This window comes from Prionailurus viverrinus, chromosome B4 (assembly GCF_022837055.1).
Source record: "Prionailurus viverrinus isolate Anna chromosome B4, UM_Priviv_1.0, whole genome shotgun sequence".
Classification (NCBI taxonomy): domain Eukaryota; kingdom Metazoa; phylum Chordata; class Mammalia; order Carnivora; family Felidae; genus Prionailurus; species Prionailurus viverrinus.
Window position 1 is genome coordinate 92,460,530 of NC_062567.1, and position 24,919 is coordinate 92,485,448.

Consider the following 24,919-nt stretch of genomic DNA (forward strand, 5'->3'; position numbering starts at 1 on the left):
AACATCACTTTTGAATTGAGAAATTATGTATAACACAAAACAATTTTATTTTTTGTATGTCTGAGAGCTCAGTATAGAAATCATATAGCCATCTAATATTTTTGACACATGATCTTACTGGACATAGGAAGCTCAGAATGGGAAAAATCAATTTTAGTTCACAGTATTACTATTGAGGTAGAATTTAAAAGTTTTAAAATATATGTACTTTTTATAACGTCTGAGTGAATCCCCAAATAATAGCATCTGTAGCCTCCATCTATGTATGCATGCATGCATGTATATATGTGTGTATATGTATTTAATTCTGTGATAAACTCATAAGGGCCATACAGATCACAGATTCTTATTCTGAATTACATTTATCTTCCCTCTGTAATTTCCCTCTTCTTGTTGAGAGGTGAGGTGGGGCTTTGCCAAATTATAAGGGCCCCTTGTGCCCTCAATAGAAGGTGTGAGTGCCTCTTACCAGTAACATTAGCTGCTTGGAAACAAGAAGTAACTATAAAATAACCTGTGCAAGATTGAGGGTCAAAATCAGAGATTTTATTCACAAAATCTATTAAGTTAAAGGGCCTCGGGCATGAGTCAGGTGATCAAATACGGTGCCAACTGGTTGGTGTTCCAAGGAAATGGAAAACAGGGAAAAACAGGTCATAACAAATGTGAACAAAGACAGTAAGAGCAAATACTAGGTCCAGCGTATTTCATTTGAAGGGTGATTTACACATTTACTATGGAGCACTACATCCGGAAATATTCAAGTAGCTACAGCTTAATTTTAAACAATGGAAAATTATTAGAACATACAACAAAACCCAACTAAACAAAAGTGAGTAAGTTCTTCCTGTTATGAAATTGCCTCTGGTTGTAGCTTTGGTGGCATTCTATAATTTGATATGTAATGTTCTATTTATTGATTTCTAAATGGTTTATAAAAAAATAAATGGTTTGTGATTGTAGTTTTAATTCTTGCTTTGGCTTGATGTTTATGTGTTTACAAATTTATTTTCCTTATTAATTTCTAGCTATAGTAATACAAATCAGAGAATGGTTGGACTTCTAAAGTTTGGAATTTCTTAATTCTTTCTTGGGGACAAACGCTATGATAAAGTATTCTGAATATTTCATAGGTACTTTTGGAGGCAACTAGTTTGATTATTTATTTACCTCTAGCTAGCTAGCTATAAATTTATCTATGTACATATGTATATCTATATCACCTTATTTATTATATTACTGCATATTATTAAAAATATTATTCCAATCTATTTTTTCCCACTGGATTTCTCAAAGCCTGAGATGTATGTGAGTCTTCCACAACACTTGTGTTTGTTATTTTTCCTTATATTCTTAATGATTTTTACTTTATATATTTCAGCCATTGTTTTATTTGAAGTGATTCATAATTATATCTTTACTATAAATTTTATCAATATTAAACATTTACTTTCCTATTAATTTTATGTCTTGCCTCACATCTGATTACTTTTTCTAGTTTTATTGAGATGTAATCTACATACAGCACCATATAAGTTTAAAATGCATGGCAATCTTTTTTGATTTAAGTATATTGTGAAATGATTACCACAATAAATTTAGTTAACATTCATTATCTCCTAGGGACACACACACACACACACACACACACACACACACAAAGAAAACAAATTTTTTTTCTTGTGATGAAAACTTAGGGTCTACTCTCTTAAAAACTTGCAAATATACCACACATCTGTGTTAGCTATAGTCATCATGTTGTACATCACATCATGTACAATACATAATTTATTACCTTTTGATCACCTTCGTCCAATTAACCTTCCTGCAACCTCCCACTTGAGAAAAATTAATATTGGCATACCTGCTAATTTTTTTTGCATGATCTTGAAAACCCTTTTCTAATTTTTATTATTATGGTTAACTTTTTGAATCCCTGTTAGAGATTAGGGGGTAGCATTCTGGATACTCCATAAAATCTCACCTAGCTGATAGAAGAATGTTTGGCCCCACCATTTTTTATTTTTGTGGCTGTTGTTGGTGATGTATGGTTTCATTTTGTTTTGTTTTTTGAGAGAGTGAGAGAGAGAGAGAGAGAGAGAGAGAGAGAACACCAGAGGGGAAGGCACAGAAAGAGAGAATCCCAAGCAGACTCTGTGCTGAGCTTGAAACAGGGCTCCATCTCACAACCCCTGAAATCAAGAGTTGGACGCTTAACCAACTGAGCCACCCAGGTGTCCCAAGGGCTCCTGTGTTTTGAGTAGGAGGTAAACAGTTGAGAAGGCATAAAGAGTGGTTCTCTCAGACCAAGAATTTTAATCTACTTTTAATGGGAAAGCGGTTTTTTTTAATTTTTTTTTTTACATTTATTCATTTTTGAGAGACAGAGAGAGACAGAGCACACATCGGGGAGGGGCAGAGAGAGAATGAGACATAGAATCTGAAACAGGCTCCAGGCTCTGAGCTGTAAGCACAGAGGCCAACGCAGGGCTCGAACTCACAAACCGTGAGATCATGACCTGAGCCCAGGTTGGGCACTTAACGGAGCCACCCAGGTGCCCCAGTGGGAAAGCAATTTTTATCATTTCTCAATACAGTTCCTCTGGTCTTTAAATTGTCAGAAATTCTTTCCTCATTCTGATAATAGCTTGTTTATTAGTTTTTAGTGTATTTGTGAGAATTTGGCTTTTGTTGGCTTCAGAGATTTTTTTTAGTAAGGCATTGGGAGAGGCCATTTAAGGGATTGCTAATTGGATTCCATTTTATTTTTTATTATTTTAAAAATGTTTTTAATATTTATTTACTTTTGAGAGACAGAGAGAGAGAGAGAGAGAGAGAGAGAGAGAGAGAGACAGAGTGTGAGCAGGGAGGGGCAGAGAGAGAGGGAGACACAGAATCTGAAGCAGGCTCCAGGCTCCGAGCTGTCAGCACAGAGCCCAATGCAGGGCTTGAACCCACAAACCATGAAATCATGACCTGAGCCAAAGTTGGACACTTAACTGACTGAGCCACCCAGGTGCCCCTCAGATGCCATTTCAGTCAGTCTTCAGCCCCAAAATACTACAGTATCTGCCATCTGTCCATTAAGTGATATGCAGTGCTACAGTGATTTAGTAGAAAGGGAGATCACTTCCATTCATAGTGGCCAGAGATGTATGAGGAACAGGCATTTGAGTTGAGCCTTGAAGGTAAAAGTTCAATAGATAAATTTTCGGTAAAGGGTTATTTCAGGGAGAGAGCCCGGCAGAAGAAAAAAAATGTGGAAGCAGGAAATGATAAGGCATCTTTGAGAAATGGCATATAAGCAGTTTGAGCTAGAGTTCATTTGTATAAAAGTGTATTTTGGAATTGGGGGCAGGGTCATGTAAGAGAAATGAGAGAAAAGCAAGAGTCACAGAAATAAGAATTAAAAAGCCTACCCAAATCCAGAAAAGAGAGAATTGTGAACATCAGGTTATATAAACTTCTATTAGGGCTTTCCACAGCATGCCCTGCCTGGGAGGGGAGGGTGATTAGAAGCCTCTGAGATTCCACGTCTAATAGGGTCCATTTGATCTAGTGAGCAACTTTTCTGAAGATTCTGTGATAAATTGAGAGCCATGGAAGCATTTTCATGCAAACTGACTTTGTAAGGAAGAACAACTTTTGTCTGGCAAGGGAAGGAAGAAAGGAAACTAATATTTATTAAACATCTATGATTTGCCAAGCACTGTTCTAAGCACTTTCACATATGGTATTTCAATTTCCATGGCAGCTCTCTGAGGTTATTACTTTCCTCTATTTTATAGGTGAAGAAATAACTAACTTAGGAACATGAAAGTGGAACAAAGATTCAATCCAAGTTAGAATATAAAACTCAAGCTCTTTCTGCTTTTCTACCCAAAAGCAAAATAATGGTGGGCAGATTATGTTAGACTAGCCGGTGCCTCACATGGAGTTGGGGGCCAATTGTTGGGCGGAAGGTCAAGACTACTGAAGTCTAATGTAGAGGTAGTATATTATTCAGAGCACAAATTCTGTCTTTACCGTTATATTTGTCTGGGTTCAAGTCCTGCCTCTCCCATGTCCTTATGGTGGACCTTTGGTCAGTCTACCTAGCCTCGTTACTTGTCAATTTCTTCTTCTTCTGTGAAATGAATAGTTAAGAATACTTGCTTCAGAGGGATATTATAAGGATTAACCAGATAGTATAAGTAAACCACTTGTAAGTGTTGCCTGGTTATTATTTTGGGTAATAATGGAATAAAGTCTTATATAACTCTCACCTCTGCCTCTCTAATGGATCTCTTAAAAGAGATCTTCGCAAAAATTCAAAAATTGTTTACACTGAGATTAACTTTAACATTGTGAAATTAATGGATGGTATCTCCACATTTGTCACTACAGAGAAATACATCCTTCTTGATAACCTATTTATCTTAAAATTTCCCTTTATTATGGCAAATCCATTTCCCCTGAACCCTAAACAATTCCATAACACTTCACCTCAACACCTCAGACAATGTCTCAAAGTTCAATTATGGAATTAATCTTGTACAAGCTGTTGACCTTACAGAGAGAATTTTTCCACAAAACAGCCCTTATCGTGATCGTTCTCTTCTATCCTGGCTGTGAAATATTACCATAGGATGTCACTAACTTGGAAAAATCTCTGCCTTTGTTAACTCTTATTTCCAATGAACAAACAATATTTAAGTTAATCGAAATACAGTGAAATAAGAAAATCAAATCAGTAGAATCCACTTAAAAACTCTGTACATTTCTTAGTCATGTATTGTGCTTGCAGAGAAGAGATTAAATACACATCCATATATATTTTAAAGAGTTAATTTTTTCATTATAAAAGTGACACATACTCATTGTAGAAAATTTATAAAAACTAGAAATTTTAAAAAGGCAATTAAAGTCACATAAACTTCACTAGCTTTTAAACCGACGTTTAAATTTTGCTATGCCATAGGCAATAAAGGCAGTGGCTTATTGCTTTAATTTTTATTTTTTCTGGTCACAGATGGGGTAAATATATTTTCATATGATTATTTTTCATTTATTTATCAGTCCTTACCCTTGAGAAGTGTCTGTTCATGATGTTTCCTTATGTTCACATTGTAGCATTAATGTATTTATTATTGATGACTATGATTTACAATAAATTATTTCTCAGATATATGTGTTGAATATATAAGATTTATTGTTGCCTTAAAATACCAAGGATTTTTTAAAAATTATATTTACATCCAGTCAAACATATCAGTCTTTGTGTGTGTGTGTGTGGTTTCTTGCATTGCTTTAATACAAAAAATTCTTCTGGAAGCTTAATTTTTACTAAAAGCTAATCTTTTAATCTATTTCTAATTTATTTTGGGGTATGGTAATGGTGAGAATCAACTAGATTTTTCCCCCCAAATAGGTTATCAATGTGTTTAACACAATTTACTGAACGATCTGGAGAACAAATGGATTTTATAATTACAGAATATTGGGCTTTGAACCAGCTATCACTGACTAATGATCTGCTGGAGAAAATGTCACTTTACTGAACTGAGATACGAAATTGCTTCCCAGTATCCATAAACAAAAGAAGTAAGGATAGAATCAAAAAGACATTTCAAAAACAAAACAAACGTAAGAAGTTAAGAGAAAGTACAAATTAAGGTACTGGGAAAAAAAAATCTAAAGGATTTAGAGGGAAAAACAATCAACAGAAATAACAGGAGACCTGGACCTTTAATGAAAATGGAATATGGAAAACTAAGAACATGAACTCTTATTGAAAAGTTTGCTTCTCCTTTGTTATGTAACTCTGGACAAACTGTTTAGACTTTTTTTATGCCTCATGATTGCTGTTGGACAAAAGGGAACATAATAAAAAGCTTTATCAAGCTCCTGCTGTAGGACCAATTATTATTTATGCCAAAAAAATAAATAAGAGGGAGGAAATTCAAAAGATACCAATGCAAACAATTGAAGGAAAAAGCAAATTCTTAAGGAAAGGTAAAAAGAATGCAATAAACAGCATGCTAATTACAATCAAGTAAAAAGGAAAACATGTATAAATATTATGGCCCAGGGCCACACATCCATTTTAGCAAGAGCTTATAAGCGGTGCTCTGTTGAAACAGTTTGAGTCTGTACCATTGCTCTTAATGACCAAGAGGTGGGAAGAAAATAGAGGTAAAAATCTAAGAACACTACAATTGCCAGTTAGAATAACTCAAAATTAAGCATTTCTTTTCTTGGTAGTTGGGGCTGGATGCTGGATTTTAGAAGCTGGATTTAGGCAGAAGCGCTACGGTTCCTAGCCCTGGGGCCATGAGGCCATGTCTATGCTGTCCCCTTTGCAATGCCTCCGCCACCAACAGCAGTGAGCCTTCAAGCCTGGCACCTCACTTAGTACCGGATAAGGAATGGAAATGGGAGTCAGAGAACAAAACAAACGATCGGTTTGCCTGTAGTCCAGGAAGATGTACTTCTGCAACTACTGGATTAAGAAATTAAATTTCAAGGGGAAATGGTGGTAGCTGCTTATCTTGAACTATTCGAAAGGAGAACGGAAAAATATGCATCTAAAGATTATAAGAATTTAGTACAGAGTGAAAGCAAACAGATCTGATCTTTGAGAGCTTTTCTTAATTCTTTTGTTGTTGTTGTGCTGTAAAAAAATACACATAATTCATTCAGAGCTGTCTTTATTACCACACACATCTAATCCTACATGGTGAAAAGTTGGAAATAATATTGATGTCCTCTCCAGATCTGAAACGTTGCGAGTCCAGGACCTTCAGTGCTGCCTTCCCTCCCTCCTTGTGTATTCCCATTATAAGGATCACAAAGCTGACGATCTTGCCTTGATCCCCAAGGTGAGCGTAAACCCCTCCACCTCCAACTTGATTTTTCTTATTTAATTTTGCTCAATTTGTCCACATATTTAGTTTTCTAAGGTACCTTTAATAAAAATGAAGAAAAAAAGACAGAAGTTTTTACTCATTTGAAATGGCAAAGGAAGAAACAGTGGTGAAATAGAGCGATGAAGTCCATTTATTGTGTATGGATTGCCTGGTCCCCACAGTTCCTTGAAACTCCAGATTCTACCACTTTTAAGTTCCAAAGGTAATGGTATTTAATGAATGGTTTGCTGTTTGTCTCCATCTCTTTACCTCAGATAAACTATATATAGTACTAACTACCTTCCTGGATCACTTGGCAGATGAAAGGGTAAAATTAAAAAAAAAAAAAAAAAAGAGGCTGAGGAGTGCTAGGAATGCTAAATTGTGGCTTAAATTCAAAGCTCCTGGAAAGTTAAGTGTGACATAAATGCCGTGTAACTAATTTCTAAAAGCTGAAATAAATGAATAGATATTGTTACCATCCATAGTAAAATTTCCCAAAGGAAATCCTGTAGAGAAGAAATGTAATAAGGTTAAAAGAGACCAAGCACAGGGCCAGGAAGATGACAAACGTATTTCACTCTAAAGCAAAAAGAAAATCTTAAAATGTAGAGAACATTTTTTGGTGTGGGAAATGATTGATTTCCTACTTAAAAGCACTACTTCACTAGGTAAAATACTGCTCTCTCTTTTGAGTGATTATATAAAATTTTTTGATTTCATACAATGATATCCGACCTTTTACACATGGATAGGATAAGGCAAAATTTACATCTTTCTGTTATTTAAAAAAAAAAGTCAAAACAATCATTAAAAAAATAAACATAAATGGAGCTTGTTATATTTTTCTTGGAGCGTTGATCTTGGAATGTGAGTTTAAATCAATGTTCAACACTTCGCTTAAGCTCTTCCAGCCTCAGACTACCTAATCTGTAAATGGGGATGATAATAAAACTCACAGGGTTGATTCACCTTATAAAAATTAAAGAAGCAAAAATACATGAACATTTCCCAGCCAATATCTGGCATATAGTCCAGATATATGAATAATTATAATGATTAATAATGATCACGTGGTAATTCTTTCTTCACTCTATGCATAAATGGCTGTGTGGATGGGAGCTATCTGGCATACACATTGCTAAATGTTTGAAGAACGCAATGTTGGGAAAGTTGGTTAGTGACGAAAAGTCAGTGGCAGTGTTACATATGCAAAATCAGTGGCCCACGAAGTGGAGACCATTTTTCATACCTTGAGCCCTTAAAATCCTTGCCTCATGTCCTTAAAATCAATAACATTTTTTTTTATTCAAAACTAATGCATATTCACGGTGTAAAACCTAAAGCTATAGATAACAAAAACAAAGAAAAAATATTCCATAATACCAATACTACAGTGACTACTAGTAACATTTTATGTGTATGTTTAAGTCCCTTATATGCATATAGGACAAAAATCTAGATTTTTTTTTAAATTTTTTTTAACGTTTTTATTTATTTTTGGGACAGAGAGAGACAGAGCATGAACGGGGGAGGGGCAGAGAGAGAGGGAGACACAGAATCGGAAACAGGCTCCAGGCTCCGAGCCATCAGCCCAGAGCCTGACGCGGGGCTCGAACTCACGGAGTGCGAGATCGCGACCTGGCTGAAGTCGGACGCTTAACCGACTGCGCCACCCAGGCGCCCCTAGATTTTTACTCTACATATTTCTTTATGACTTGCCTTTAAACTAAATATATCATCTTAATATCTCTTAATGTTTTCAAATCTATTTAAAAACTCTTTTCAAACACTCTATAGTATTCCATTGAATGGATGTACCATAGTTATTTAACTAATACCTTTATTTTTGTATACCAACTTTTTTCAGTTTTTCACAATTGTAGACAAGACTGCAAATAAGTAGCCTTGTATCTAAATGTTTGTGCATTTCCATGATTATTTTTAGACTGAGGAGTACTAAACACTAACTCAAAATCTCTGAGTTTGGGGAAACCACTGAACATGTGGAATGTGGTAGAAACATAAAGACTAACTCTTGGGGCTCACTGATATAGAATGAGCTCAGACCTTCTTTATCTAGTGTTCAGGCCTTTACAGTAGCTCCCTAACAAACTTCCATAACTCTAAATCTCCTAGTCTGCTATGTTTTCTTCCAGATTTCACCAGAATGATGTCTGAGCACTGAAAATATGGTAATCAAACTTGGGATTTTTTTCCTCTGAAACCCCTTAGCAATTTTTCCAATATATTCACGAGAAATGACCTATCCTAAAGTGTGAACTCCTTGAGGACAAAGACTTTAATCATCTTTCTGTATCCAGTCCAGAACACATGGATAGTAAATTTTTGTTATCTACATATCTGAATGATTGTAAATACTTGGTGAAAGTAATACTGTGTGTAATTACTGTGCTCTGATGGTTTTTCCAATCCTCTGAGATAGGAGAAGTGGGGGGATCATGTTAGATAGAAGTCTGAAAATTTGGAATGGTGAAGCCATGCTTATCCAGGTACAGTAAATGTTACAGTTGATATTTAGGTTGAGTCATTTATCAATGAAATCTAGCATTAACATCCTAAAGAGCTGTGATGATTTTGTTAACAAAAAGGAAAAAAGTAGTGCTTTGACTTATAACCAAGTATGATTAATTTTTACTCTTTTTTGGGCATTTAGTATTGTTTTGACTGTCACTCATAGTGAGGAGGCTGTTTCCTTTTTAACAAAAGAACAAAATGATGGTAGCTCTAATTTTACTCCCAAGTTTAGTTTTTCCAAGTTTATATAATTAGTTAAGAAAAAGATGATCCTGAATGAATAAGTCTCAGTGAAAATATCATTCTTTCTGAAATGAGAAATCTTTCTTTGACTTTTAGCTGACATATACACACATACACACACAATTTCCTAAGTAACACAATACAATTAATAACTTTGTCTCTATAAGCAATCAATGACCAAAGAACTCTTTTGATACTGAACATTACAACTAAATTAAATATATTCATTTACTCTCAAGACCAGAAATGACACACACGATTATAACGATCCACAGAGTTCAGCTAAAATGTAAAATCATCAAAAATATGCAACTTCTCAGCTTCTTCAGTTTTTTTCTTACATTTGGTTGTGCAGCCCAATTTTTTAAAAACTGAATTCTGAAATTCTTAAGGAAATCTGTTTTCCAGTTAAAATTTTTTTTTTACCAATACATATGCAGTTGACCTAGCATTAATATTTTTAGCATTAAATGTATTTTGTACATATATTACATGTTATACTTTTTCTATAATATATAATATGATTCCATAATATAAATTATTATGTATATAATTTTATATATATAATTGAAGTATAGTTGACTCACAATGTTACATTAGTTTCAGGGGTACACTATAGTGATGTGACAGCCCTACGCATTATGCTCGGCTCATAAGTGTAGCTACCATATTTTTTTCAGTTTTAAATAGCAATGAAGGAGCGATTTTATACCTCAATAGCACAATACAAAATAAGCCTATAAAGCAACCTGATACTGATAATTCTGATAAGTTGCAGTTAGACTGTAATAAATGACTAATTTCAACTCTGACTGCAGTTAGAGTGCATGTTAATAATAAATCTCTGGAATTAATCATCAAAGAGATAAAACTTGACTACTTGGAGGACTCTGCTAAGTAGCAGGAGCATATATGATTTTTCCTCTTAGAAAATCAGGCAGGTTGGTAAACTTCCTCTTGCCTCTGCACAGATTATCAGGCATTGCCTGCATATTTATATTAGAGTAAATGTTCACTTTGGGAGTCCTTGTATGTATGGAACTATGTCATCATGATTAGGGATAGAATAAGAGCTTTAGAAATGTAGTTGATCAAGAATTTGTTCTTTAAATTTGCAATATTATTCAGTTGTAGACATTATTGAAGGTGTTCTGTAATTAGAATTCAACCATGCAACAGAAAGGAGTCAGCATGATTTGGATCTTCGTGGAGCCAGTTGTGAGCTAAACTCTCACAAGAGTAAATACTAATTTCACTGAATCCAGATATTTTAGAATGTTGTATTTTCCTTTTTAATTAATTTCAAAACATATTCTAATTTCCTTTGTGATATCTTCTTTGACCCATTGGTTATTTAGCAGAATGCAGTTAATTTCTACTTATTTGTGAATTTCCCAAATTTCCTTCTGTATTTTTAATTTCATTACATTTGATCAGAGAATATGGTTTGCATGACTTCAATCTTTTAAAATTTATTTATATTTTTTATGGCATATCCTGGAGAACATTCCATGTACATTTGAGAAGAATTTGTATTCTGCTGTTAATGGGTACAGCTCTAAAGATATGTATTAGGTCTATGTTTTGTATTTTTGTTCAAATCTTTTATTTCCTTCTTCATCTTCTGTCTGGTTTTATATTAATTATTAAAAGTGGGCTATTGTATTCTGCTAATATTATTGCCGAGTTATCTATCTCTGCCTTTAATTCTCTCTGTTTTCATTCTCTGTTTTTAGGTGTATATATGATGACAATTCTTATGTCTTCTTGATGAATCGACCCTTTTATCATTATAAAATGTCCTCTTTGTAGTAACATTTTGGGAAGGGTATATGGGACTAGGATAAGGAAAAATACCACACCCCATTCTTACCGAGAGTGAGATGTTTTTCTTAAATAAATTCTCCTTGAATTGTTGCAAGCTTTTGGTTAATTTCCAGAGTTGTAAAAAGTTGATTTTGACCATTTTTACTAGTATTCTCACTGCTTTTAAGGAGGCTTGGATATTGGATGTTCTTACTTTACTGTTCTGCAACTCCTTTCCTGCCTATTCTTTTTAAAATATCTTTTTTGGTGGAATATATTTGTCTTTTAGAGTGGATTTGAATTTTGGAAACAGCCAAAAGTTTCTTGGAGTGATATATGGTGAGTTAGTTGATCAATATGAGTAGAACCAAACCTTAAAAATGAAAAAAGAAGAGCAAACTAAACCCAAAACAAGCAGAAGGAAGAATATAGCAAAGATTGAAGCAGAAATAAATGAAGTCTAGAAAATCAAAAGAGAAAATCAATGAAACCAGAAGTTGCTTCTTTGACAAGATCAACAAAATTGACAAACCCTTAGCTAAACTGAGCAAGAAAAAATAAAAGACTCAATTTGAAATCTCAAATTAAAGAAGGTACATCACTACCTATTTTACAGAAATAAAAAGATTAAAAGGAAATACTATGAATAGCTGGATATCAACAAATTAGATAACACAGATTGGCAAATTCCTAGAAAGACATAAACTACTGAAGCTGATTCAATATGAAATATATAATTCATAGACTCGTCTAAATAGACCTGTACTAAATAAAGAGATTGAATAAATAATTTAATAAACTTCTTATAAAGAAAAGCTCAGGACCAGAGTGACTTTAGTGGAGGCTACCAAATGTTTAAAGAAGTATTAACACCAATCATTCAAAATCACCTTCAAAAAACAGAAAGGAGAAAACAATTCATAGCTCATTATATGAAGCCAATATTAACCTCAAACCAAAGCCAAAGCCAATATAAAAAAATTACAGCTAATATTAATTAGAATATATATCAGTATGAATCTGTATCCATATGAATCTAGAATCAAAAATTCTCAGCACAATATTAACAAACCAATTCAGCAACACACAAAAAGTTTACATAGCAATGACCAAATGAGGTTTGCCCCAGGAATGCAAGGTTAGTTTGATAAACAAAAAATCAAACAATGTTATATGCCATATTAAAAGAATAGAAGACAAACCACATATAGACTCAGAAAAAAGCACTTGACAAAAATCCAATTTTTTTTTATGATACAAGCATTGAACAAACTGGGTGTAGAAGACAGCTTCTTCAACCTGATGAAGGGCATATTTATAAAATACCCACAACCAACATCATGCTTCATAGTGAAACACTTAAAGTTTTCCATCCAAGATCAGGCACACTTTCTTGTACAAGTAAGGCACAAGTGCTCTTACCACTTCTACTCAATATTGTACTGGAGATTCTAGCCAGGGAAACTAGAAAGATAATGAAATAAACAAACAAAAATCTAGATTGGAAAAGAAGAAATAAAATTATTTCCATTTGCAGATGGCATGATCTCATATATAGAAAACTCAAAGAAATCCACAAAAAAATATGTTAAAGGTAATGCTCCAGTTCCAAAATGTTGTATGATATAAAATCTATAGAAGAAATCAATTGTATTTCTCCATACTAGCAATTAATATCAAACATGAAATTAAGAAAACAATAACATTTACAATGTCATCAAAAAGAATTAGGTATTTAGGAATAAATTTGCAAAAAGTGCAAGAGTGGTACACTAAAAACTCTAAAACATTGTTGAAAGAAATTCAAGAAGACCCAAATAAATGGAAGGACATACCATATTTATGTATCAGAAAGGCTTAATATGAAGATGGCAATACTTCTGAAATTGACCTACAATGTCAATGCAGTCCTTGTCAAAATACCAGCTGGCTTTTTTGCAGAAATTGACAAGCTGAACCTAAAATTCATATGCAATGCAAGGAACCCAAGTATCCAAAATAATCTCGAGTAGAACAAAGTTGGAGGACTTATGGTCCCTGATTTCAAAACTTACTACAAAGCTACACTAACTAAAACAGCATAGCATTGGCATAAGAAAAGATATATATATATCAGTGGAATAGACTTGAGAATTCAGAATAAATAAGAGAAGATGTTCAATATCATTAGGCATTATGAAACCAAAACTACAAGGAGACACCACTTCACTCTTGCTAGGATGACTAAAGAAAAAAAAAAGGACAATGACAAGTATTGGAGAGGATATGGAGAAATTGGGACCCTCATATATTGCTGGTGTAGCTGCTTTGGAGAAACATTTTGGTGGTTCCTCAAAAAGTTAGACCTATAGTTACCATATGACCAAGCAATTCCACTCCTAGGTGTATACCCAAGTGAAATGCAAACATATGTCCACACAAAACCTTGTGCAAGAATGTTTATAGCACCATTATTCATAATAGCCCAAAATGGAAACAATTTAAATGTTCATCAGTGGTGAATGAATATACAAAATGTGATAAAGCCATACAATGCAATATTGTTCAGCCACTAAAAGAAATAAAGTACTGATACATGCAACCACATGAATGAACCATAAACACACTAAGTAAAAGAAACCAGATACAAAAGGTCACATACTTCATGATTCCATTAAACATGAAATGCCCAGAATAGGCAAATCCTTAGGAACAGAAAGTAGATTGGTAGTTGCCAGAGGTTGAAGAGTAGGAAACTGGGGAGTGAATGCTAATGGGCATGGGGTAGTGAACGTGTTCTAGAATTGTCAAGACCTTATAATCAATCTTTGTTATAATTTTATCTTAACATTATTTTAATAATAAAATGCCTATTCATTAAAAGTTTAATAGAAATTTTGTTGATTGTTAGAGGGAAGGAAGAGAAAGAAAGAAAAGAAAGGAAGAAATGGAAAGGAAGGAAGGGAGGGAGGGAGAAAGAAGGAGAGAAAGAAAGAAAGGAAGAAAGAAAGAAAGAAAGAAAGAGGAAAAGAGGGGGCCAGAAGTACTGAAAACATTTCCCAGAGAGACTATTTTTAAATGATAAGAGCTATAAAGCTTCATTGAAATATATGCGTAGACCCAGGGACAGTGGCAGCTCTGATTATCTGTGGGACATCTACAGAAAATTTTGCAGTCAACATGTATATGTGTTTGCATGACACAGTAGAAATTTTAGAGAATAATATCTTATAAAATAAGAATAATGTATGTCAGTAACAGTAAATTCTCACCATGGGCTTCATGAATGAAAATATAGGGCTATTTTATCACACAGCTCACAATTTCATACATCTGTATTGCTTTGCCTGTTTAGCAATAGGCAGCAAATTTCTTAGTAAATGTAACCATGGTGACAAATTTTCTTAATGCATCTCTGAGTTGTTGTTATGACTTGCATTGCCTTTACTTTAATGTATGTGTTTTGCTGTCTTTCAGATTAGCTATTAAATTGAATTAAAATCCCTTCACACACGCACACACACACACACACACACACACACACGAAATCTATGAGTATCTTCTCTTCTCTCAGAGCTCATTTGGAACTTCCCCTTGTTATATGTTTGCAGTTAGAGTGTAAATTTCCTCATTTCTGCCCCTTCTGGGTAATCAGTCAGAGAGGTTTCAGGAAAAGAGAAGGAAGAAAAGAGAAAGTGTTGATTTTTACTGACTATATCTTCCCCCTAACTAGAGTCTGGAAGGAATCCTGACTTAGTTTCTGCATTCAACTCTTAGAGGAATAACCAGCTTGCCATAGGATGAGAAGTGCCCATGCTCCCAAGGTGGCTATGTGGCTAGTAATGTTGTAATAATGTAATGTAATGTAATGTAATGTAATGTAATGTAATGTAATGTTGCACTATAACATTATAAGTACTACTAATGATGATGATGATGATAGCACCTAACACTAAATTAAACTAAGCTTGCAAGAAGTAGTTTACTTGTATTTCCTCATTTAATTTCTACACTAATTTTTGAGAAAGATATTATGATATTTTCCTGTTTTATATATGAAGAAACTAAAAATGTTAAGTAGTTCATCAAAAGTTATACAGTAAGGTATGTGAATACAGGTAGTGTAATTCCCAAGACTTCATACTTAAAAAAAATTTTTTTTAACGTTTATTTATTTTTGAGAGAGAGAGAAAGAGAGAGAGAGAGAGAGAGAGACATAGCGTGAGTTGGGGAGGGGTAGAGAGAGAGAGAGAGAGAGAGAGAGAGAGAAACAGAATCTGAAACAGGCTCCAGGCTGTGAACTGTCAAGAGTTCATTCTTAACCACAAAGCTGTGGTGAATTTAGTGCAATAACAAATATTTATTGAGTACCTACTATTTTCTTTTTTAAAAAAAAATTTTTTTTTTCAACGTTTATTTATTTTTTTGGGACAGAGAGAGACAGAGCATGAACGGGCGAGGGGCAGAGAGAGAGGGAGACACAGAATCGGAAACAGGCTCCAGGCTCTGAGCCATCAGCCCAGAGCCCGACGCGGGGCTCGAACTCACGGACCGCGAGATCGTGACCTGGCTGAAGTCGGACGCTTAACCGACTGCACCACCCAGGCGCCCCAAGTACCTACTATTTTCTAGAAACCATGTTAAGCTCTAGGGAGGTGGTGGTTGCCAAGGTTAATAGGACATGACTTCTGGTCTTGAAGACTTGACAGACTATGAAGAAAGAAACCTATAGAGACAGTTTGAATATTATGTAGAAGGTCATAGAATAGTCATGACTAAGAAATTATAGGAGTAGAGGCTATCTACTGATTTTTAAGAGCACATCATTGTACTTTTTTAATTCTTTTTTTCAGCTTATTTATTTTGAGAGAGACAGTGAGAGGGAGAGAGAGTGCATGTGCAGGACAGGGATAGAGAGAGAGTGAGAGAAAATTTCAAGCAAGGTCCATGCTGACATACTACAGAGCTCTATGCGGGGCTCAAACTCACGAACTGTGAGATCATGACCTGAGACAAAATCAGGAGTCACAGGCTTAACCGACTGAGCCACCCAGGCTCCCCAAGAGCACATTGTTTTATATGAAATCTTTGAACTTCTTTTTGGTTGTTAGAGATAAACATTTATAAAACTAAATTTTCACAAAGAAAATTTTCACATTTGTGGAAAAAACTAGATATTTTAAAAAGTAATTAACTTTAACGTCTATCTGAAAGCTCCTAGAAGTCCCTCTCTCACTGAGTATAAGAGGTAGATATCTTAGGGGCTCCTGGGTGGTTCAGTCAGTTGAGCGTCTGACTTCAGCTCAGGTCATGATCTCAGTTTGTTAATTCGAACCCCACTTTGGCATCTCTGCTGTCAGCACAGAGCCCGCTTCGGATCCTCTGTCCCCCTCTCTTTCTGCCCTTCCCCGGTTCACACTCTCGCCAAAAATAAATAAACATTAAAAAAAAAAAAAGAGAGAGGTAGATATCTTAAGTTATCAACCAGGGCACATCAAGTTCTACCTTTACCTAAAATGAACTCTGTCCAAATTGTGAAAATCTACTCTATCCAGTTTCCCCAAACGTTTATCCAAGAACACTAATTTATTTAAATACACATTCCTGTGTTTGTTCAGTGTTCATTTAAAAGTGTACCACCCAAGGGGTGCCTGGCTGGTTCATTCGGTACAGCATGCGACTCTTAATCTCAGGGTCATGACTTCAAGCCCTATGTTGGGTGTGGAGCCTACTTAAAATAAATAAAATAAAATAACAATATTAAAAAAAAAAAGTGTACCAGTTACGGGCTTTGGCCAGTTAGAATGTTTCAGGAATAAACCAGGATGATGGTTGCCTTCTAAAGTCATTGACCTTCCACCTTGGAATTTCAGAGGAGGGAGTTGCTTCCTTTGGCCAGTGAAGAGTCAATGACTTTGCTGGGTTATTCTGTGGCCATGGATTGTATCTAAAGTACCATCGCTTCTCAGATGGAAGGAAGGCCTCAATTACCTGGAAGAGTGTTAGCGATAAATGAAGAGAGTGGCACTTGACTTGATTACCATGATCACATTCTTGCCAATGTAAATACACAATCATGTTATCAGTGACGCCTAGAACAAGGATAGATGTTTAAATATAAATTATTAAACATAGTTGCCAATAGTTAAAATAAGCCTTTCTCCTCAAGTAATGGGGATTTGTTGATCTGATGCCATTCATAGTAATTCTGGGTTTTCTCTTATCCACTTTTTATTTTATTTTTGGGTCTTCCTTATCCACTGTCAGATGGAATAATTGCAAGATAACCCTGAAAAATCAAATAGCCATTAACTCAAATGCAGATATCATGCATGCCAAAGTAAATACTGTGTTTTATTATCTCTATTATGGCCAAGGAGCAGATGGGCTGGTAAAAAATAAATATTTCTGGAATGCAAAATCACATACACATTTCTAAGAGTGAACTGAAATTTGTCATGTAAAGGACACTTTTATACTTGCTGTAGGAAATACATCTCTTTGCTTTTCCATAGATAAAAATGTTCTTTAGTTAGCATGTTTCAACCAAATCAAACAAAATGAAAAAAAAATGCCAGAAGCAATGTCCCACTAATACTCTAGAAACACCCAACATTTTATATAAAATTAGCGGTATATATACTTTCCCCTTTTATATTGAGATAAAATTTATATACCATAAAATTCACCTTTTAAAAGTATACAATTCAATGATTTTCAGTATGGTCCCAGAGTTGTGTAAGCATCATAACAGCTAATTTATAACATTTTCCTCAGCCCATAAAAGAAACTCCCTACCCACTAGAAGTTAATCCCCATTCCTCCCTCTTTTCAGTCCTTGGAAACTACTAATCTACTTTTTGTGTCAATGAATTTGCCTATTTTGGACATTTCATGTACATGGAATCATACAACATATGACCTGTTTTGTCTGACAACTTTTACCGAGCATAATGTTTTCAAGGTTTATACAAGGTTTATTCAGATAGTATCTCTCGCCAATTCATTCCTTTTTATGGCACAGTAAATTCTATTGTATGGATATACCACATTTATTTATTCATATATCAGTTGATGGACATTTGGATTGTTTCCACTTTGGGCTATCGTAAATAATTCTGCTATGAACATTTGTGTACACTTTTTTTTAATGTTTATTTTTGAGAGAGACAGAGAGAGGGAGAGATAAGAGCGTGAGTGGGGGAGGGGTGGAGAGAGAGGGAGACACAGAATCTGACACAGGTTCCAGGCTCTGAGCTGTCAGCACAGAGCCCAACATGGGGCTCAAACTCACGAACCACGAGATCATGACCTGAGCTGAAGTCGGATGCTTAACCGACTGAGCCGCCCAGGATCCCCTGTGTACACATTTTTGTGTGGACATGTGTTTCATTTCTCCTGGTATACACCTAGCAGTAGAATTGCTTGGTCTTGGGGCGCGTGGGTGGCGCAGTCGGTTAAGCGTCTGACTTCAGCCAGGTCACGATCTCGCGGTCCGAGTTCGAGCCCCACGTCGGGCTCTGGGCTGATGGCTCAGAGCCTGGAGCCTGTTTCCGATTCTGTGTCTCCCTCTCTCTCTGCCCCTCCCCCGTTCATGCTCTGTCTCTCTCTGTCCCAAAAAAAATAAATAAACGTTGAAAAAAAAATTAAAAAAAAAAAGAATTGCTTGGTCATATGGAAACTCCAGATTTAATTTTCTGAGAAACTACCAAATGTCTTTCCCAAGTGGCTGCACCATTTTACATTCTCATCAGCAATGTACAAGGGCTCCAATTTCTCCACTACTTTGCCAATACTCATTATTGTCTATAATTTTGATTAAAGCCATCCTAGTTGATGTGAAGTCATAGCTCATTGCAGTTTTGATTGCACTTCCTCAATTACTAATGATGTTGAGCATCTCTCATGTTCTTACTGGCCATTTGTGTATCTTCTATGGAGAAATATCTACTCAAATTATTTCCTCATTTTTAAACTGAGTAATTTGTCTTTTTATTTTGAGTTGTAAATTTATTTATATATTTGAATACTAGACCCTTGTTGGATATATGATTTGCAATTTTTCTACAATTTTGTGAATTGCCTTTTCATGTTCTTGATAGAATCTGTGATGGATAATTTTATGCATCAATTTGACTGGGCCATGGGAGGCCAAATATTTGGTTAAACACTATTCTGGCTGTTTTGGGATGAGACTAACATTTTAACTGGTAGACTAAAGTAAAGCAGATTGCCCCTCTGTCATGTGGGTGGGCCTCATCAAATCAGGGGAAGGCCTGAATACAACAAATAATACCCTCTCCCAAGTAACAGGGAATTATTTCTGTCTTACAGCTTTTGAACAGGGACACTGATTTTGTCCTTTGGACTCAAACTGAAATTTGGCTTCTTTTGAGTCTCAAGCCTGCCAGCCTTAGACTGACACTACACCACTGGCTCTTCTGGTCTCCAGCTTTCTGACTCACCCTCTAGATCTTGGAACTTGCCATCTTCCACAACTGCGTGAGCCAATACTTTATAATAAATCTGTGTGTGTGTGTGTGTGTGTGTGTGTGTGTGTGTGTGTGTGCGTATCTACACACATCTGTTCTGTTTCTTTGGAGAACACTGACTACAGTCTCTCCCCCATTTTTTAAAGTTTTGTTTATTTATTTGTTTAATTCTACACCCAGTGTGGGGCTTGAACTCATGACCCCAAGTTCAAGAGTTGCATGTTCCTCTGACTGTGCCAGCAAGGTGCCCCCCTACAGTTTCCTCTGAAGCACAAAGTTTTTATTTTGATGAAGACAAGTTACATATTTTTCCCTTGGTTGTTGTGTTTTTGACAGAAATCATTGCTTAATCCAAAGGCACAAAGATTTATACACATGTTTTCTTCTAAGAGTTTTATGGTTTTATTTCTTACATTTTGGTCTTTGATTCACTTTACATCATGTACTGGAAAGCTTGTCTTATTAGAGTAACAAAGTGGATTTTATAAATAATAAGTATATGATAATATATATGTACTGATAAATATCTAATGATAGATATTTATTTTTAATTATTTTTGCTATTGTAAACAATGTTACAATGGATATTTTTGAACTCTGTTATTTGTGCAAATATGTCTGAAGGAACAATTTTGAGAGATATAATCAATAGAAGCTTCTGCCATATATCAAGTATGGCAAATGTAAATTTTCTTTGTTATTTAAGAAATTACAAAAAGCGGGGTGCCTGGGTGGCTCAGTTGGTTAAGTGACTGACTTCGGCTCAGGTCATGATCTCGCGGTCTGTGAGTTAGAGCCCCGCGTTGGGCTCTGTGCTGACAGCTCAGAGCCTGGAGCCTGTTTCAGATTCTGTGTCTCCCTCTCTCTCTGACCCTCCCCCATTCATGCTCTGTCTCTCTCTGTCTCAAAAATAAATAAACGTTAAAAAAAATTAAAAAGGAAATTGCAAAAAGCAACCTCTTTACCTATTTTATTTCCCCCTCTAGCAGGTTCTGAGATTTTATAATAGGACAGCATTATTAGAATATTGGAATTATGGTCATACTATAAAACACTTGGATTGATTCCACTATATCTGCACTCTAAATTTATCTTCCAGGGGCGCCTGGGTGGCTGTCTGTTAAGCATCCAACTTTGGCTCAGGTCATGATCTCGCAGTTTGTGGGTTCGAGCCCTGTGTCGGGCTCTGTGCTGACAACTCGGAGCCTGGAGCCTGCTTTGGATTCTGTGTCTCCCTCTCTCTCTGCCCCTCCCCTGCTCGCACTCTGTCTCTCTCTTTCTCAAAAACAAACATTAAAAAAATTTAAATTTATCTTCCATTTTCAGGTAGGATATTATTAGTAATTTTCAGTTTTTTCCCTATTGTTTATAAGTAAAAAAGAAAAAGTAAGTGCATCTGCACTGAAGTTTATATATTTATTTATAAATCACATACATGTACTGTTGTACTCACATGCAATGTAAATTATGAAACATTTGCCAGATTTGAAATAGGGAAGGGCAAGATGAAAATAAATATAAATAATTTTTTTAATTTCTTTTTCTACATTCCAATGGACCATTCCACACATTCCTTGGTGTGGACACATGCACTTGGAAACCACTGTCTTGATTACCTAGACTTACATATGTATGTGGTTGCTTCCTTCAGCTGCTTTGGGTATGTATACAAGATGGTAAGAATCTGACCCGGTGCAACAGAAAATCTGCCCTATCGGCTATAATCACTATTCATGAAAGATTGTTTACAATAACATTTTAGTTGTCTGTCACAGAAGCCATTTCAATCTGTCTTCTAGATATACAACTGGTAATCATTAAGTTTTACTCAATGATTTCAATTTGCCATCTCAAGGATGTCTATAACTGTAAAGATGAAATTACAATGATCTAAATTTAATATATTCAACAACACTTCTCCAAGGCGGATGGCAGTGGAGAATAGGTAAAAACAGGCTTTTGAACAACAGCTACAAGAATATTCCTTGTTTTGCTAAAAAACTATTCTCTTTCAGGTGTTGTTTTATAATAAAATTCATTATTTCTTTTTACCAGAGACCTCAACATAGAAATCCTAATATTTATCTACACAGCTCAATCTCTGAAATATTCAATAATGGCTTCTTTTGTGTGTGTGTGTGTGTGTGTGTGTGTGTGTGTGTGTGTGTGTTTAGATCTCCAGGACATATTTCTGTGAATGATATAATAATTAACAAGGAAGACATATATACAGATGTAAAAAGAGGTAAACCACCTTTCAGATAAAGGGAGGATGTAAGACTAGAATGACTTTAAATGCCAACTAACCCTGTCATCTGAGCATGTTAAGTGTTCCTAAGCTGTACCAGTGACACTTCATTCTGAGAATAGTCATTTTTGATGATAAGAGTGGACTTCAGAAATATACAAATGGGTCTAACTACTAAAAGACTTTAACAGGGATGACAAGGTGCAGTGTCAGCAGATTTAGCAAAAACACAAGATAAGTTAGATTTGAAAAATAGCTCTGGGGCACCTGGGTGGCTTAGTCAGGTAAGCATCCAACTCTTGATCTGGCTCAGGTCGTGATCTCAAGGTTCATGGGATTGGGCTCTGTACTGACAGCATGGAGCCTGCTTGGGATGCTCTCTCTCCCTCTCTCTCTCAAAATAATAAGTAAACTTAAGAAAATAGCTCTAACTGCCAAATTTTTGTAATTTAATTTAAAAAGCCGGATACAGGACATTTAGGGTGTCCTGACAAAGTCATTATAGGATGCAGGACAAAGTCATTAAATAGAGGACATATCCCAATATATAGAATGCCTGGCAACACTACCAAAATGGAACATAATTGACTTAATTTTCAGTTCCTTCTATGTATCCATGCCTTTCTTCTGTGCATGGCAGTGATTTGTAGATGTGGGAAGGGAAGAATTAAGTAAGTACCCAGGGATTTTCAAGACTGAGTAGAGATGAATTATTTGTTCTATTTATCATAATATTTTTCATTGATCCCAAATAGAAAAAAATAATTTTGGCTTTTATTATGTACCAAACAACTGTAATATAAAACCCAATAACTAGTCAGTGATTTTCCTGCAATAATGTTTATTGATTTCTGATCTGAATAGGGATCCATGCTAACAAATGAAGAAAATTTTTTTAAAAAATCCCACACAGTCACAGTACTTGAAAGATCTCTCAAATTAAATGTCTGATTTCAGGATGAAATGAGTTTTTAAAAATCTGAATATTCTATTATATGTAGTATTGGGAATTGCTTTTTGACTGCTGGACATTTAAAACAATAAACTACTGTAAGCCTTAACACTGATAGTTACACTTCTAAGAGAGATTTAAAAAAAAATATTTCATGTTCCACTGCTTTATATACAAACACACACCCTTTTTGTGTCTTACCATTCTGGGTTGAATATGTGAATATTTGGAAAAGTTGGATGTTACGTAAATTCCTTGTATCTTGTGTGAAGGAAATTTGCTCACTCTAACAAATAGTCTTCAACAATTTAAATATTTAGAGTTTGCCTATATTATAGATTAAGTGAAATTATAAAACATGAGAAACACAATTCTAATGGCGAAATAGAAGAATACATAAATTTGTAGATGGAAACATTTATAGCAGGTTGCATATGCTAGAAATATTGTGTAAAACAATGTGAAGGTAAGTCCTTTGAACTTTTTTTTTTTACCTTCACTTGTTTAAATTATCAATGAACACATTTCCACCACTAATGCTACGTGTCAGATAAAGAACATTCAGAGAACACTAAACGAGATTAGAACGAAGCGCTTAAGACAATCTGTTCAAACGGATAGAGTTCGTTAACCAAATACTACTGACCCATTCCTGGAGTTCAGGCCCACACCTAACAAATTCCAAGAGTTCTTCAGACCTCAGCAAGTCAAAATATACTACGGAAATCATTTTTGACAAGAACTCTTGGGCTAAGCTTTAAGTAATCAGTATCTGGTTGGGACAGGAATCACCCAGTATCCTGTGGAGGAAAACAGCTGACGCGAGGGCCATTTCAGCTTTCCCTCTCATAATCATACTTTCTGATGTACTGCCAGTTCGCTCCTGGGCTGTCCCGGGTAAAACGCGTAGCATTGCGGGAACCCAGAGTTCACAAATGCAAACTTTGCAAGGCTCCCCACCCCCACCTTTTCCTGCAGACGATTCCTACAGTGAAGTTGTGCTTTATCACAGAAATAAATCCCTTTTTACCACAAATCCTAATGGAACTTCTAAAACTCCTTGAATCAATTGTGTTGTGGCTTTGTTAGGAGGGGGAGGAAGAGAGCAACAAAGTCTTTCTTTTTTAGAATGAAAATTGCGAAGGCTTAAGCATCCAAATTCTACTCTTCCGGGGTCTATGTCTATTAAATCATTACCATTGCTAACAAAGAAGTAAAAGCCCTTCATGACTGATCTCAAATGACAATCTTCGAAAGGGCCAAGGACGCAGTAGCTGGGAAACCCTGTTGAGTGCATTTGCCGTCTGAACAAATAACAGTGTCCCTGCTGGGGCTGCCTTTTATTAATGATAAGGGATCTCAGGAAAAGGAGGCTTCTGCAATTCCCTATCAGCTTTAGGATGGTTACATGGCCCTTTCCCCGTCTACTTGATTTGGCTTTAAATCTTAAAATGGCAACAAATATCTTCAGCAAGATTTTTGGGGACAGAGAAATGAACAGCTTAGATGTCTTAGGAACAAAAGCAAAAGCCCAACCTGCTGTTGACCCTGAAATTTTCCATCTGTTAGTGGCACGAAGGTGCCATCTAGGGGTGGAGGGTGGCGGCAGCAGCTCTTCTCCAAATGGGATGGGTTTACGCAGGTTAGGCTGAACAAATTATCTTTTTTTTTTTTTTTAATTTTTTTTTCAACGTTTATTTATTTTTGGGACAGAGAGAGACAGAGCATGAACGGGGGAGGGGCAGAGAGAGAGGGAGACACAGAATCGGAAACA

The 24,919-nt window shown here is 35.5% G+C and overlaps 1 protein-coding gene across 3 annotated transcripts in view; it reads right to left on the reverse strand.

The window, feature by feature from the left end:
• PTPRR (protein tyrosine phosphatase receptor type R) overlaps window positions 1–24,919 on the reverse strand; it is a 245,859-nt gene that overhangs the window by 47,516 nt on the left and 173,424 nt on the right. The window lies entirely within an intron of this gene.